Genomic DNA, 18,369 nt, shown 5'->3' with positions numbered 1-18,369 from the left:
TTGATCCTTTCTTCTGTTTATGGTACTAGGATTTTTTCCTATTTCCTAGTTACTGTAAGGAATGCTGCCATGAGCATGGGGTAGAGGTATCTGTTAAAGTCAGCGTGATTGTTTCCATCAGATACATGTCCAGAAGTGCAGTACCTGGATCATAGTGTAGTTCTACTTTTAAATTTTTGAGGATCCTCCATAGTGTTTTCAGAGTGATTATACCAATTTATAAGCCCAGCAATAGTGCACAAACTTTATCTTCTCTCTGCATCCTCAGTAGAATTTTTTTTGTCTAATTGATGATGACCCTTCAAATATGTTTGAGGTGATATTGTAATTTTGTTTTGCATTTGCCTCATGACTGGTGCTGTTGGGTGTCGTTTCAGGTACCTATTGGCCATTTATATATCTTCTTTAGAATGTCAATTCAGGTCTTATGCCTACTGAGATTGGACTATTTTTTTCTACTACTCAGTTTGATGAGGTTCTTATGTATTTTTCATATTAATATATTCTCAAACATCTGGTTTGCAAGTAGTGCCCCATGATGTAGGCTATATTTTCACTTTTGATTGTTTCCTTTGCAGTGCATAAGCATTTTAATTTGATGTGTTCCCACTTGTTTAATTTTTATTTTTGAGCTTGTTCTTTAGGTGTCATAAGAAATCATTCTGTAGACATATCAAGGATTTTTTTCCCCACAGTTTTCCTCTAGTAGCTTTATGAATTCAGGTCTTCCATTTAAATCTTTAAAGCATCATTTATTGAAGAATAGTTGACATACAATATTCTAAAAAGTTCAGGTGTATAGTAAAGAGATTCAACAATTATATGCATTGCAATATGCTCATCATGATAAGGGTAGATACCATGTGTCACCTTCCAAACTTATTACAATATTATTGACTACATTCCCTATGTTGCACTTTTAAGGGTACATATTTTATCTTTTTTTATTATTGTATCATTGATATACAGTCACATGAGCAACACTGTGCTTACTACATTCCCCCCATTATCAAGTCTCCACCACATACCCCATTATAGTCATTGTCCATAAGAGTAGTAAGATGCTATAGAGTCACTACTTGTCTTCTCTGAGCTATACTGCCTTCCCCGTATCCCCCTCTACATTAGGTGTGCTAATCTTAATGCCCCTTATTCCTCTTCTCCCTCCCTTCCCACCCATCCTCCCCAGTCCCTTTCCCTTTGGTAACTGTTAGTCCATTCTTTGGTTCTGTGAGTCTGCTGCTGTTTTGTTCCTACAGTTTTTATTTTGTTCTTATGCTCCACAGATGAGTGAAGTCATTTGGTACTTGTCTTTATCCACCTGGCTTATTTCACTGAGCATAATACTCTCTAGCTCCATCCATGCTGTTGCAAATGGTAAGATTTGTTTTCTTCTTATGGCTGAATAATACTCCATTGTGTATATGTACCAGATCTTCGTTATCCATTCATCTACTGATGGACACTTAGGTTGCTTCCATTTCTTGGCTATTGCAAATAGTACTGTGATAAACATAGGGGTGCACATACCTTTTTGAATCTGAGATCTTGTTTCCTTTGCATAAATTCCTAGGAGTGGAATTCCTGGGGCAAATGGTATTTCCTTATTTAGTTTTTTGAGGAACCTTCATATTACTTTCCACAATGGTTGACCTGATTTACATTCCCACCAGCAGTATAGGAGGTTTCCCCTTTCTCCACATCCTCGCCAGCAATTGTTATTTCTTGTTCAAGGCAATTCTTATCAAATTACCAACTGCATTTCTCAATGAACTAGAGCAAATATTATGAAAATTCATATGGAAACACAAAATAACACAAATAGTCAAAGAAATATGGAGAAAGAGGAACAAAACTGGATATTATGCTTCCTGTTTTCAAGCTATACTGCAAAGTTATAGTAGTCAAAACAGTATGGTAGCGACACAAGAACCAACTTATAGATCAATGGAAGAAAAGAGCCCAGAAATAAACCCAAACATATATAGTAAATAAATATATAGTAAAGGAAAGAAGAATAAACAATGGGGAAAAGAGAGTTTTTAATTAAGTCTGTAGGGGAAAGTGGACAACAACATGCAAGAGAAGGAATCTAAATCACTCTCTAATCCCATGCAAAAGTACAATCAAAATGGATTAGAGCTCTAAATATGACATGAATCTATAAAAGTCTTAGAATAATAAATATGCAGAATGTTACTGAGTGCTAGCATGAGTCACTTTTTTCTGGATATGTCTCCCTGGGCAAAGTAAAAATAATAGAAAACATAAATAAGTGAGACTATATCAAACTAAAATTCTTATGCACAGCCAAGGAATCCATCAGGAAAATAAAAAGACAACCCACAGTGTAGAATAATGTGTTTTTAAATGAAATATTCAATAAGGAGCTAACACCCCAAAATACATTAAGAACTCATATACCTCAACACCAAAAAAATTAACCCAATTAAAAAATGAACAGAGGATGTGTGTAGATATTTTTCAAAAAAAGTCATACAGATGGTCAATAGACACATGAAATGATTCTCCACATCACAAATCATCAGGAAAGGCAAACAAAATGACAATGAGGCATCACCTCGCAGTAGTTAGAATGGCCATTATTCAAAAGACTAAAAATAAAACAAAAGTGAACAAGTGGTTGTACACTCATAGAGACTGAGAAATGACAGGTGAAGAAAGGGTTAGGGTGGGTGGGTGAAATAGATAAAGGGGATAAAGAGGCTAGAATCTCAATCATAGTATATATAAATTAGTCACAGGGATAAAAGCATAGAGACAGTAGCCAACAGTTCCATAACATTTGTCTTCATTGAGAGATAGTAACTATACAGTTTTTGGGGTGAGCACTTAATAAGGTATATAATGCTGAAGTGCTGTTGTATAACTGAAAACCAATATAATATTGTCTATCAACTTTACTTCAATAAAAAGTTTGATAGAATAAAAACACACACATATGACTATTCTACTATGTTAGGTACTTGTTTAGATATTCAATTGATGTTGCTTTTTATTGCTCCACTTGTAGGCATCCAGTAAGGGTTTGTTGGCTCAGTGACTTCTAAATAAAGTTTTTAAAATCATTAAAAACCATATTACACACCTTTCCTGGATATTAAACAAAATGGACAAAGTAAAATGCTGTGCTTTTTAGTCAACCTGAGGGGAAATTTATATGAAAATAAATGCCAAAACGGTGTTTTTGCTTTTCTACAAAATGCTGCCAAACATCAAAGGCACCATTTCCTTTCCATAGAACTCATGATTTATTTTGCACATTTTAATAGTCATTTTATTGAAATACATTTTCTATACAATATTATATTGGTTTCAGATAAACAACACAGTGATTCAGCAATTAAATATATCAGTGATGCTCACCATGATCAGTGTAGTTGCCATCGGTCACTTAACAAGGATATTAAAATATTATGAGCTATGTCCCCTATGCTGTACTATTACCCCTGTGAACTATGATTTTATATGTGTATCTCTTCATCCCCCTCACCTATATCACACATCATCCCTCTCCCACGGTAATCAACCACCTGTTTATGTGTTTAAGTTTCTATTTGCATCCATCAATAGATGAATGGATAAAGATGCGGTACACATATGCAATGGAATATTCTTCAGTCACACAAAACAAAAAAGTCTTGCCACTTGTGACAAAATGGGGATAGACCTAGAGGATATGATGCTAAATGAAAAAAGTCAGTCAGAGAAACATGAATACCATATAATTTCATTCGTATGAAGTATCTTAAAAACAAAAATACCCAGAAAATATCTCACATATCTTTTATAATGGCTTTATTGATATATAATTTATATACAAAGAATGATGCATATTTTAATGTGTGCAGTATAATGACTTTGGACATATGTATGTGCCTGGTGAAACTATCATGACAATGAAGGTAATATATGTATCTGACACCCACCTTGTTTCACTCTATTTCTGAGGGTTAAAAACTCTTAATATCTACTCTCTAAACAAATTTTGAGGTAAACGCAACTACAATGTTAAAATTAGGCACTATGTTGCACATCAGATCTCTGTCTTCTGTTATATATTCATATAGCATAGTTGAAATTTCATATCCTTTGAATATAAACTCCCTAATTCTCCCAAACACCAAGGCCCCAGAAACAACTATTCTATTTTCTACTCCTATGAGCTTGATTGTTTTAGAAACTCCATATAAGTGTAATCATTCAATATGCGTACTTCTATGACTGACTTGTTTCACTTAACACAATGTACACCAGATTAATTCACATTTGTATATATGCAGGATTTTTTGCCATTTCAAGGCTAAGTCATATTCTATTGTATATATAAACCACACTCTTTTCATCCATTCATCTGTCCATGGACACATGAGTTGTTTACACATCTTGGCTATTGGGAATAATGTTGCAATGAACATGGGAGTTCAGATATCTTTTCAGGATCCTGATTTTAGTGTGACCTCCTCAATACAATACTATGTCCTCTGCATCTTAGATATCTCTCAGATAAAATCATGTTATGACTTCCCATCCTTTGTCTAAGATTGAAGACAAAGAGATGATTTGACAATGCAATAGTAGGTCTCTAATACCAACTGCTCAATATGTTCTCACAGCTTGGCAGTGTGAATCACCCTGAAGTTCTCTCAAGAGTACATTTACACTTGTTAATGTAGTAATAAACAAGGCATGACCTTCTCAGTAGGATGTCCTCCTTTTGTTTAGCTAGAAACATAACATTTCCACAATAGTTTGGCAATGTGGGTCAGGCTTCTAATATTTCAAGAACTATGAACAAATTATGCAAAACAGTATTGATGAAGAAAAATGAAGACAGATTTGTAGCTTACTATCACAAAAAAGACAATAACAATATATGTAGACAAACATAACTAATTCATGGGGATATATTCAAATAGAATATATATAAAATATAAATATAAACAGCAGCATCAATGTTGGCTTCTAACCAGGAAGTCAGGATAGGAAAAATAGATAAATTACCTTGAAATTAAATGAAAATACATATTTCTCTGGATTTTCTTTCCCAACTCTGCTGAGATAACATTAATTTAGACATTTGTAGGGTCAGAAAATCCAAGTGCATAACATATTAAAAGTAAGATCCATTCTCCCCAATGTTTTACTTACTGAGCACATTACAGTGTTATGTAAAAGGTTTTAAAAATTATTCCTAAACACATCCATGATTTTTTATATCAGTTCTTCAGCGTCAAATAGTTGGCCTAGACATGTTTCAAGAGTTTGATATTGATGTTTGAAACTTCCACAGTTTTATTCATTCACTCCAAGCACCAGGAATCGAAATGTCTTTTAATGTATCCCCTTCTGTGATTAGCTGCTCTAGACTTTCTCTCACAAATTTTTGAATGATACATCCCCTCTGAAATGTTTTTAACACAAATGAGAAAATATAATTTATGCCAAATTTCTTTCACTGCAATTTCTCAATAGAACTAGTATGTGAACCCTTTCTATCTTCCTTTACAGCACATAGTCCATAGTAGGTGTGGTTCAATTCATATTTGATTGGTTCTGTTTTACTCCTGGCAAGCATATAGTCATTTCTCTTCCTGTACTCTACTTCACCTCTGCACCTGCACATTTTATCTCAGAAAAGCATCCTCCCTGAAATTATTCCTTCAACAAGCACCCCTCCTGCTGTGTAGCATGCATTTCAGTTTTTAACGTATTGGTATCTTTCTATGCAGTCCTCTCCACCTGCTTACATAGCTTTTGCTGAAATCTCCTTATTCTAAAGTAACTATTTTAAATTCATTTCAGTTACTTGTGCTTGCCTTGAGCATTTCAAATCATAAAGAAATCTCATTTATATCTTAATTGCTTTTCAATAATAATGTTAGTTAATAGTGGTACAATTATAGTATTATTTAATATTCATCTGTGAAAAATCTAGAGTAAAGAATTATATCATTAAAAATGTTAGTGTTTGCATTTCTGTATCTTATTTATATCTAATTCATGTCATAAAATGTTTTATAATTTTATTGTCATATTTTGGGAATAATATTGTAAACAATAATATTTATATGCCTGCAACAGTGGCATTTATATGACCTTTCTAGTGCTTTACCAAATTATTTTGTTAGTTTTTTCTATAACAACTCTGAATTACATGTGGTTTCTTTTATTAGTTTCATTTTTCTAACGAAAAGAAAGTCCTTTTAGTAGAGAATGTCATCTTCCAAAACAACACTCATTGATTTAGTTGATACTATAGATTTATATTTTTAGTTAGTGAAGGAAATCATGCTGACATCTAATTAATTAATTAATTTTTATTAAGGTATTGATATATGCTCTTAGGAAGGTTTCGCATGAAAAAACAATGTGGTTACTACATTCACCCCTGTTATCGTGTCCCACCCCACACCCCATTGCAGTCACTGCTCATCAGTGTAGTAAGATGTCACAGAGTCACTATCTGCCTTCTCTGGGCTACACTATCTTCCCCCTGGCCCCTCCACCCCATAACATTCATGCCAATCATAATACCCCGCTAACAGCTATCTTTAACTGATTTTATTTTTTAAAAAACAAATTTTAGCTATAGGTCATTTGAAGTTTCATTTCCATCTCCCTGCCTTCAGTTACATCTTCTTTTTCCTAGATCTAAAATTCTCATGTTTCCCTCTGCCAACTTTGCCTTACATCTCAGAGTGTATCTGCTGGCCTTCTGAATAGTCTTGTTCAGTAGAGAATGTTCAGGACTTTCTCCCTTCTTATTATCTCAATTACATTTATAAATTATTTAGTTCACAAAACTTTCAAATGTGGACAACTGAATGAGTAGAACTGTTAAGTCCCCACAAATGATTAAGCAGATGAAATTAAATGATATATTAAAATAATCACTAGAACCATTTTAAGGACTCATAAAATAAAACTGTCATCAAAAATTGATCATACTTATAAACATACAAGATGTTTTACATTTTATATTTTATATTACAATATTTTGCTTATGTGGTTCAATTTCTATGAAATATTATTGAAACTCTTTTTGGCTGGTTGATTGTTTAGTTACTTTAAATTCAGCTCAAGTGATATTTAACTCATGGGGCCTGCATTTCAATGTGCAGGGACTTTTTCTGTTACCTGTGTTTCAATACTTTGATATTTATCAAGCACAGATATTCAAACTATTTTAAATTAATCATTTAAAATGAAAACTAGAATCAGAACCTTTTAGTCTATTCTATTAGCATATATACATTATATAAAGTACAAATATGCTTAAGATACTCAAATGTGTCTTGGTTATGTCAGGGACTTATTCATTAGTAATTTTAAATAAGTACATAAATTAATACATACAAAATACCTGAGAAGTGAATTCATAACTTTATCATCCCTATCATGAATATTTATTTTAACACAATTTAAAGAAACAACAAAATCTTAGACTCTACTTATTCCTTGAATAGAATTCATGGAGTTACTTCCCATGGATATTCATACTTATCATAGACCATATGAACAACTCTGCTTCCGTGTTATTTATAAGCATGAGTCTTTAGTAAAGGACTTGTACAGGTCATATCTCCAATGAGCCCTGGAGAACCGGGTGAGTTCTACCTCCAGAGTCCAGCTTTCCTCTAACTGTGGACTGTTGAGGATTATCTGGTCATGCCATTGAGAGTAATTAAATTTGTAAGAGTATTTCTTAGCAATAAAATGACAAAGTTTTTTTGTGATACTTAACAAATGAGAAGTATTCAAAAAAAGTTTCTGGTCTACTGCAGAGTCAGTTAAATTTCAAGTTCATGTCTGATTACATAGGCAATTTATTTACTATTATAGTAATTTCATAAATATGTGCAAGTCTTATACAATTATATTTTCTTAAGGTCTGGACTCCAATATGGCATGAAAGAAATCAAATACCACTTGAAATTAATATTGAAAATCTTTTACAAGCCAAATCAACAAGCAGATATTAAATTAAAGAAAAGTGGATATTTTAGAATGACTTATTAAAGGAAAGCAAGTAAAAGAAAAAGTAATTATGGTATGGAGTGGCATTCCTGCTCGCCCAAATTGACTGAAATACACCTTTGCACAGGACACATAGCCAGGACATTGGTAGGGTGACCAATGGCAGCTATACTTAAATATGGAGAGCATTTATTTATATAATTGTTGAATCACTAAGCTGTTTATCTAAAACCAAAATAATATTGTGTATCAACTATATTTAAATTCAAATGAATGAAAAAGTTATTTTACTGTCTATTCCAAAATTTTGCAAAATACAAAATAATAACAATAATAAATTCAAAACACATTGCTTAATATTCTATGGGGGATAAAGTCATTCCATAGGGGTAAATGATTAAATGATTAAGAATTGTTGTCATAAGCAAAACTATAAATATAGAATGAGTCACTTAAATGGATTTTATTCTAGAACTCTACATTGTTTCAATATCAAAATAGTGGAAGTACAGTGACTGTGCAAAAGGAAGTCCATGCATTGCAGGAATGATTCAATATATTCATTAAACTGAACACGAGTCTAACAATGGTGCACTTTACAAACAAAATTGTGTCTTACACATAAATACAAAATATGAGATGGGGAAATGTATTATTTCTATACTATATGTAAAATAATATAAATGTTGGTGTATAAATAACTGTGTTTTATATTTCAATATCCTGAAATTTGAAAATAAATTTTAAGATAATCAGAACTTTTTTTAAAAGCACCTATGCATTGTAAAGACGAAGTGGTACATATACACAATGGAATATTACTCAGCCATAAGAAAAAAGCAGATGCTACCCTTCACAACAACATGGATGGAGCTAGAGCGTATTATGCTCAGTGAAATAAGCCAGGCGAAGAAAGACAAGTACCAAACGATTTTACTCATATGTTGAGTATAGGAACAAAGGAAAACTGAAGGAACAAAACAGCAGCAGAAGCACAGAACCCAAGAATGGACTAACAGTTACCAAAGGAAAAGGGACTGGGAAGGATGGGAGGGAAGGGAGGGATAAGGGCGGGGGTAAAAGAAAGGGGGCCTTACGATTAGCATGTATAGTGTGTGGGGTTCATGGGGAGGGCTGTGCAACACAGAGAAGACAAGTAGTGATTTTACAGCATATTACTATGCAGATGGACAGTGACTGTGAAGGGGTATGTGGGGAGACTTGGTGAAGGGGGAGCCTAGTAAACATAATGTTCTTCATGTAATTGTAAATTAATTATACCAAAATAAAAAAAAGTGCCTATACATTGTTTATCAGAGAACCTCTTAATTGCTTCAGATCTCCCAATTTGTATTAGTCCAATATTACATGAGTTTCACTTTAAGGATTTCAAAAATTTGTAATCCTAATTTATGAGGTTGTATATTTAGGGTGCTTGGGAAACAGGTCTATACCCTGAAGATTTTCATGCAGGATCTGGCTTGTTTTCAAAATTTTGTGTAGGGTGATGTTACCCTCAATTTTTAGAAAACTTAATTTTTAACACTGATTTGTTAAAAATATCATGTTTTACTTTGGATGAGGACTCAAATCACACATACAAAGCAATAATGTACATTAAAGGATGGTTTATGGAGGGTAGAAACACTACTGCTTTTATTTCACAGCATGTAGAAATTGAGCTTGAAATTTGCTGTTGAGTGTATATGAATTACGAAGACCTATATATCTTAAAATTCTATCATTTATTTATTTATATTGATGTACATAAAATAAAATTCACAAATCTTAGTGCATAGCCTGATGAATTTTAACATGTACACACACTCATGAAACTGTTGCCATGACCAAGACACCAATCTTTGTTTTTAAGAGAAAGAAGGGACAGCATTATAGAAAACTCCTAAATCACTTTGGAGAAAACCTAATAAATGTAATGTTGGCAGACTGATGCCAGAAATCCAACTGTAAGACTGCTTCTAGGTGAGTTTAGGTGGAAGTGGAATATGTTATTGGGTCCAGGAGTTAGTGGGCTCCATGGTATGCAGTCACATAACTCTTAGTTAAATTGTGTCCTACAGTTTTGTGGGAAGCAGGACTCAGACATGTAAACTTGGATATTTCACTGAGGATATTTCCCAGCAATGTGTCAGACCTGCACTTAGGATCCTCTTTGCTTATAATAAACTGGGAAAGTCATAAAATGAGAGAATTAATGTTTAATCAAAGAATAGAATTTGATTACATGAGAAATGGTCATGCTGTACCATACCCAGACAAAGAAAAAGAAGTGAAAATTCTGAAATGTCTGCTGAAAGCATTGCACAAAAAAAGACTTAGTGGGTGGCTTTACTACATTCTTCTGAAACTTGGGAAGATAGAAACAGAGTATTTAGTCACAAGAGAGGAAGATACTCCTCACAAATCTTTTCAAACTAGAGGCCATGTAGGGTATTTAAGAGCTTGTTCCTCAGCCATTTCAATAAAAGCCAAATATAGGGAGGAATTATACCAATTATTTCTGTATCAATTTGGCTTTTGTGAAGTGGAGTGAATATCCATGAAATGTATGAAATCTTCCCTTTGTTCTTGACAGTTTTGAATTAGGAAAAACAGCCTGCTGAACTTGAACTGAAAAAGAGAAAGAGTATCCTGGAGGGACATGAAATCTATACATATGCAAATTATGCTCTGTAAGCAGGATGGTAGAAATACTCATTTTCAGATGTTTACCAACATTTCAGAAAAAATTATGAATCTTGGTGGAGCCCGGAGCCCAGAGGGCAGAACCATGAGCATGAAGTGTAAAACCGAGAGCTCAAAGACAGAGCTGAAAATGGAAGATTTTTAACAATGCTTGAAATCAAATTGAGGGATTTTTAATTTTTCTGAATAAACTTTACATATACAAAAACATAAGTAATTTTTCTAGTTACAGTTATTTAATTTCAAAGCGAACAAACAGGTTTTCACTCAGCTTAACTATTTAAAGGACTGATAATAACCATCCCAACTATCTTTCTAAAGCTAGTCTCATGCCTGCAGTTTTAATGTTAAACTGATATAACATATTTGAAAGGCAGTTAAATAGTATATTTAAGATACAAGGGGTGGATAATGAAATCACCTATTTTGATAATTCTTCTATTTAATTCATTTAAAAAATTTTAAGGTTGTAGATTCACATGAATTTGTAGATTTATGTAGTACCACATACCCTTTTTGCACATCAAATAACATTTAACAAAACTGTAGTGCAGTGTCACAACCAAGATAATGACATTGAAGATGCAGAACATTCCCAAGCCACAAGGATTCTTCATGTTGCCATTTAATAGCTACACCACCACCTAAATCCTGGCCAACACTAACATCTATGTATCTACAATTTTGTTATTTTAAGAACGTTTTATAAATGGGATCATATAATATATAAACTTTTGAGACTTGTCTTTTTCTACTCAGCTTAATGCCCCCAATCAACCCAGGTTATTGCATGTATTTACAGTTTGTTGTTTTGTGTTATGGAGTATTTCATATTATTCATATATCATTGTATTTTATTTCAATTATTTACCTGTACCAGGGCAAACGAGCTCTTCCCAGGTTTTGGCTGTTGCAAATAAAGCTCCTGCAAGTCTTCATGAAGAGATTTTTCTGTGAACAAAAGTAATTACTCTGGGGTAAATGTCCAAGATGAAATTGCTGGATTGTGTGATAGTTGCTTGTTTATTTTAAGGGACTTGCCAAACTACTCTCCAGGTTGACTGTCCCATTTTATTTCACATCAGCAACATGAGAGTTACTCAGTAACTCTGAAGCATTGCCAGTATTTGGGGTTGACATTCTTTTTATTTTCACCAGTCTGATAGATGTTTAGTGATATCATGTTGTAGTTTCATTTTCTTCGCATTTGATTATTTTAGTACAATAAGCAATTCATAAAATGGTCGACATCAAAAATAAAGAAGAAATGATAATTATTTGAATTCAAAATAAGAATGGGGTTCATATACAGTTTGAAATTAAAGTGATCACAGATGGAAATACTGTAACATTTTTGTATATTTGGTAAAACAATAAACAGTTTAGTAATGCCATTCATATAAAACTATCTGAATTTTAAAAAGTGCAGGTAACATTGGGGACACTATAAAATCAGACTGCATATGCAATACGCTGATTGACGAAACACAGCCAATAAGCAGTCCATGAAAATATATTTTCATCACTAAGGGTCAACTGATCTTTAAAAGTTTCTGCTTTTATAACCTGCCATCTTGGATACGAGGCTGCCATGCGATCTCTATGTATTCAGGTCTCTGCTGTGATCACAGATTGTGACTTACAAGTGCAGCTCTTCTTCAGTAAGCTATAAATTTAACTTAATGAGCAGAAAACTAAAGTTGTTTTAAATGCCTCCTTTGGTACTTCATATGGAGGTTTATTAATTGTCGGAGACTGAATATTTCTTCTTCTTAATACCTACTTGTGGCATGTATGATTATTTCATTAGACATTTACAGTAGTAGGATCTACATCAGTGGGTCTCCATGATGGCTTTAGGGGATAATTTTATCCCCAGGGTACATTTCACAAGGTCAGAAGAGATTTTTCATTATCATGACTGAAGGGAGAGGAGGGCTACTAGAATCTAAGTAGGTAGAGGATGAAATGGTGCTAAACATCCTAGAATATACTGGACATGCCCTCCACAGTGAAGAATTATACAACCAAAATATCAATAGCACTATGGCTGAGAAGCCCTGAAATCAACACATTGTGATTCTAATTTGCATTTCCTTATTGGGTAATAAATGAAAATTCTTTTTTATCAATTGCTTATTGCCATGCCTACGTCTTCAGTGAAATAACTCTTCATGTATTTTTCTTATGTCTTAATTGAATTTTTATTTTTGCTTTATTATCGAGTTTAGATATTTATGCTAAAATACTCTGTTGACTACATGTCTTGAAATTGTTTTATATATTTGGTAGCTACTCAATTCATGCTCCTACCATTGCCTTTCAAAGAGCATAAAATTTTGATGGTTATCGAATTGGAGTGTATTTCATGTGCCTGTTAACCATCTGCATTTCTTCTTTGAAAATGTCTGTTCATGGAAATCAAATCCACAATGAGTTATCACCTCACACCAGTCAGAATAGTCACTCTCCAAAAGATAAGAAGTAACAAGTGTTTGCAAGGATGTGCATAAATGGAAACCATCCTGCACTTTAGGTGGGAGTGTAAACTGGTGCAGGTACCGTGGAAAGCTGTATGGAGGTTCCTCAAAACACTAAAAATAGAAGTACTCTATGACTCCTTATTTCTACTTCAAGGAATTTACCTGAAGAAAACAAAATCCTCTGATTCAAAAATATGTGCACTCCTATGTTTATTGCCATATTAACTGCAATAGCCAAGATGTGGAAACAATCAGTGTTCATCAGTACATGAATGGATAATGATGCAGCCCATAAACACAGTGGAATATTACTCAGCCTTAAAAACAGAAATAATACCTGGTATTTTTATGGACATGGAAAGACTTTGAGGGTATTATTCTAAGTGAAATTAGTAAGGCAGAGAAAGACAAATTACATATGATTTCACTAATATGTAGAATCTACAAAAAATGAGCAGAACAGAAGTAGTCTCACTGACACAGAGATGACTGGTGGTTATTTTGGGGAAGGGGTCAGTGTGGGTCAGTGAAATAGGTTAAGTGGGTAAAGAGGCACAAAATCTCAATTATAAATTAGTCATGGAAATGAAAGTGCATCATATGTAATGTAGTCAGTAACTCTAACATCTTATACTGACAAAAAATTCACTAGTTGGGTGAGCATTTAATACTATGTAGAACTGTTGAATCACTATATTGTGTACTTGAAACCAATAAAATATTGTATGTCATTTATACTTCAATAAAAATGAATTAGTAAAATATTTTTTTAAATGCATATGACCTTTTGATTCCACTTGCTTCTCTGGGTCTTCATTTTCCTTTAGAAAATTTCTATGTGGACATGAAAATATTAAATATAGCTAACACGCCATTTTCCTTTTAATCTGTCTAGTGACTGCTTAATACTTAGGCTCATGCACAATACCCAAAAAGGATGAAAGCCTTTGTTTTCCTCCCCTACAGTGGGATGGCATACAGAAGTAACTGGACTGATACAGAATGTTTTGCTCATGTTGTGAAAGTCTATATATAATCTTTCATATGCTGATAGAAATGGAAGATTTAGCAAAAACTGTTGATTATGACTTGTTTCACATTTACATGTAAATGTAATTTTGATAAGTTTCCATGCATGCATTCTGCTTTAAAAATGAAAAGTAATTACGCATTCAGAAAAAAATGCAATTCTAATTTATACCAGGAAATAAGACTTCAGATATAAACAAAGACATATTTAAACATTGGCATGTGCAGCAAGTTCTTTGTTTTTTCATTAAATTGTTTGTGGTATATGCAATAAAATTCCCATATTTTAGTGTACAGCTTGATGAATTTTGATATGCATATATAATCATGTAAGCATCATTCAGATGAAGATACCAAATTTTCTCTCATTAATTATTCCCCTTTCACTTATTTTACCCATTCCCCCATCCCCATCCACAATGGTATCCACCAGTCTGTTCTCTGATTTCTTTATATTTTCTTCCCATTAAAATTTCATTGTTTAGACACTAGGGTGTTTAAAGTAGTGTTTTTTTCATGATTTACTATGCATATCAAATCAATCAACTGGGTATCTTGTAACTATGTAAATTCTCAGTCTCTAAACCTCCTAGAATATTCTGACTGTGCTCATCCACTGGCCATACTTTCAATAGGGAGACTTTGTGAGGCCATCTAGTGGAAAATTCGTACTTAAAAAGTGTTGATGATACCTTTTATTCCATCACCTTTACCATCCCTGTAGATTCTTAACTGTACTGAAAATTATAGAACTTCTTTATTCACATGGGAGAGGGATACACAATAATGGAAAAGTAGTTGTCCATCCTTTTTTTGCCTCTTACTCTAAATTGAATTAGCATATAGTACAACGAGTGTGTATTTGACTATTATATTAAAATCTAAGAGAGTCAATACTTGCTTTTCCATGTTAGATATCTAATTCTTGTACTGTCCAGTTCAAACTTTTCCCATTTTCTCCCCCTCAAATTATTGATCTTGTTACATTTGCTATTATTTATATTACTCAGAAAAATGGTAATTAGAGAGTAATTTCTAGTTTCTAATTTAATTTTTATGTTTGTATTCATAATTAAATCTACATCAATGCCTTGGAATAATACTGAATCATCATGTGTTTTTTAATATATATAGTGACAAATTTATATTAATCCATTTACCAGACAGAATTAAAACATTTCTCCCTTTAACAGGGACAATTTTTCACCCATAGTTACTGTTAAGGTACATATAACATTTAACTGAAATATTATATGACACTAAACCAGCCTTTTTACCTATTCTGGATGGTTTATGGACTGGAAACTTGTAACTTTGGCATTAAGCTAAAACATTCTTAAATACATTAATTATAGGATAACTATTTCAAGAAGATACCAATCAATATGAAAAGTGAGAGAAGTGAACGTAGTAGATGGTATCAATTTCCTGATGTACTTTGCAATACTTACTGTTTGCAAATGTGGTATGGGAATCCATTCTAAATTACTTATTTTAGTTGGTCTCCCCAATCCCCTGCATGGGCAATCTCTTTTGTGCTAGAAACTTTCTGAAGGCTTTCTTCACATCTTTGTTTCTCAGAGTGTAGATGAGAGGATTTACCAGTGGGGTGACCACACAGTAGAACACGGAGACCACTTTACCAGTGGTGAAGTTGTACTTGGCCGGAGGGCGGACATAGGCAAAGATGATGGTGCCATAGTAGATGGTGACCACAGTGAGGTGGGAGGCGCAGGTGGAGAAAGCTTTTCTCTAAGCTTCCTGGGAAGCCATTCTGATTACTGTGACCACAATGTGTCCATAGGAGGACATGGTGAGAAGAAAAGAACTGAAAATCACAGCAGAGCTACAAGTGTAGCTCAAGGCCTCCACCAAGAATGTGTCTGAGCAAGAGAGTTTATAGATGGGGTCTGAGTCACAAAAGAAATGGTTGATCTTCTGGGGGCCACAGAAGTTCAGATGAGTGATACGTATGGTAGATAGAAGAGGGGCAATGAAGCCTCCAATCCAAGATCCAGCAGAGAACTGCAGGCACACTGGAATATTCATGAGCAGTGAGTATCTTAGAGGGTTGCAGATGGCCAGGTACCGGTCATAGGCCGTCACTGCCAGGAGGATGCACTCGGTAGCTCCCATGGAGAAAAAGAAGTAGCACTGGGCTATACAGCCAGACACAGAGATGGTGACACCCCGTGACAGGCAGGTGGCCAGCAGTTTGGGTACTGTGACTGTGGTGTACCAGATCTCCAGGAAGGACAGATTTCCTAAGAAAATGTGCATGGGTATCTGGAGTGTGGGCTCCATTACAACAGTGAATATGATGAGGGTGTTTGCCGTGAGGGACAGCAGATACACAGTGAGGAACATCACAAACAATGTGAGTCTCAGGTAGAGCATACCAGGAAACCCAAGAAAAATGAACTTGTCACTGTGGTCTGGTCTGTCACCTCCATAGCTCATCCTCTCTGATCAGGAACCAACAAAGACCAGATGATGGATGAGCAAGAATGGGATACATTTGTCATCATTTTTTTAAATGATAATCATAGACTTCTAGTATTAGTAAAAAGAAAAATTTACACATGGATTAGCTCACTCAATTTAGAACAGAAATCTCCATGGTAAATATTCAAAAAAATTTAAACTTCAAATGAAGAAACTGTGGGAGTGATTTTCCTACACTTATATCACTTTAAATGGCAGGACATGTTTTGAACTCAGCAGGTTGATTTTAATGGTGAGTCCACACCAATAAATAAAATATGTTTCTGTTATTGTCACATCACTGAGGAATTTACATCCTCGAGACTAGAGGATGGTGATGAAATATGCAGACACCTCGTTTCCAAAGCCAGAAGATCATGGGAGTGGTTGTTATGCCTCACAGAATGGAGATTCTAGGACATACTATTTGCTAATCAACACAGAATGTTTTTTACAATTTTATCTTCAAGATCCTAATTAATTCCATCAATCATGGTTTGGTGGGAGATTGGGACATGAGCAAACACTATCTCCAGAAAACAGTAGCACAGAGTAGGATTTAAAATCTATTTGGAAAATATTTTGTTTATAAATATTAACATTCCTAATCTTTGGTTTGTTTGTTTTTAGAATCATTGCATTCATCTCTTTTCCTACATTTAGGAGGAATAGTCAAACAAATAAACTTCCACAGAGGTGGTTTCTATATCTTGGTTACTGTGAAAGAACAGAACATGAGATCTACCCACTTTCTAAATATTTAAGTGTACTTTATAATATGGCAAACTGTAGTTCTCTTGTGATACCACAATAAAAACTAATTAGAAATCTTGTCTTTAAAGAGAAAAGGTTTCCAGTGGGTACAGTCAGGTATACGTGTGCTTTAGTGCCAAGTATCAAGATGATAAATGTAAAGTACAGCAGAAAAAAATTCTTAGGGCTCATAATAAAAGCTTTCTTGTATATGTAAAATAGAATTTTAACATTTAAAAAATTATCTGGTGTAAAGATACTGACTTGATATTTCCTATATCACAATAAAAAATATGTTGAGTGAAATGTAGAGACAATTGTGTTCATATATGTGTATTTCTGTGATCAAACCTTTATGGGAATTTTGAACCATAAACCTCTATTTAAAAATACGTATATGTTATAAGTCACAGTGTTAATGGTACAATGTAGTGTACTGCTGATACAGAGGAGAATTTTTTTCAAGATATGTATGTCAAAAAAATTATTAGATGTGGTTAAAGTAACATCAGTATGATCAGGAGACATTTTATTTGTCCCACTATATCAACCTTCAGATTATAATTTCCTAAAAATGCTACTTTTGGTGTTTACTCTAACATAATATAACGTTTACTTTTTTCAGGTTATATAACTATTTAAAGTATTTTTAAAAATATTATGACTAGTGAACACACAGAATTGATCAATTTAAGAAAACTATTGGAATGAAAGAGTTGGGAGTAATATTTAAAAATATATTTCCTGATTCCATAAGACAAATATTTCAATTCATATTGTCACTTTAATATAAATGTTTCAAGCTTTCTACATTGCTTTTATGAAAAGTGTATTGCATGGCTATCTTTCTGCTGGTACTCGCAAAGCAAATGCAGCAATTTGAAAAAATAGCAGTAGAGTTTTGGCAACAATC

At 33.6% G+C, this 18,369-nt stretch overlaps 1 pseudogene; it reads right to left on the bottom strand.

The window, feature by feature from the left end:
- Positions 1–16,672, bottom strand: part of LOC140846067 (olfactory receptor 6F1-like) — a 69,590-nt pseudogene extending 52,918 nt beyond the window's left edge.
- Between the last annotated feature and the right edge of the window lie 1,697 nt (positions 16,673–18,369).

The sequence above is a fragment of the Manis javanica genome, chromosome 14, assembly GCF_040802235.1.
Source record: "Manis javanica isolate MJ-LG chromosome 14, MJ_LKY, whole genome shotgun sequence".
NCBI lineage: Eukaryota > Metazoa > Chordata > Mammalia > Pholidota > Manidae > Manis > Manis javanica.
The sequence above is the reverse complement of the archived record's forward strand: the minus strand, read 5'-3'. Positions and strand labels throughout refer to the sequence as shown.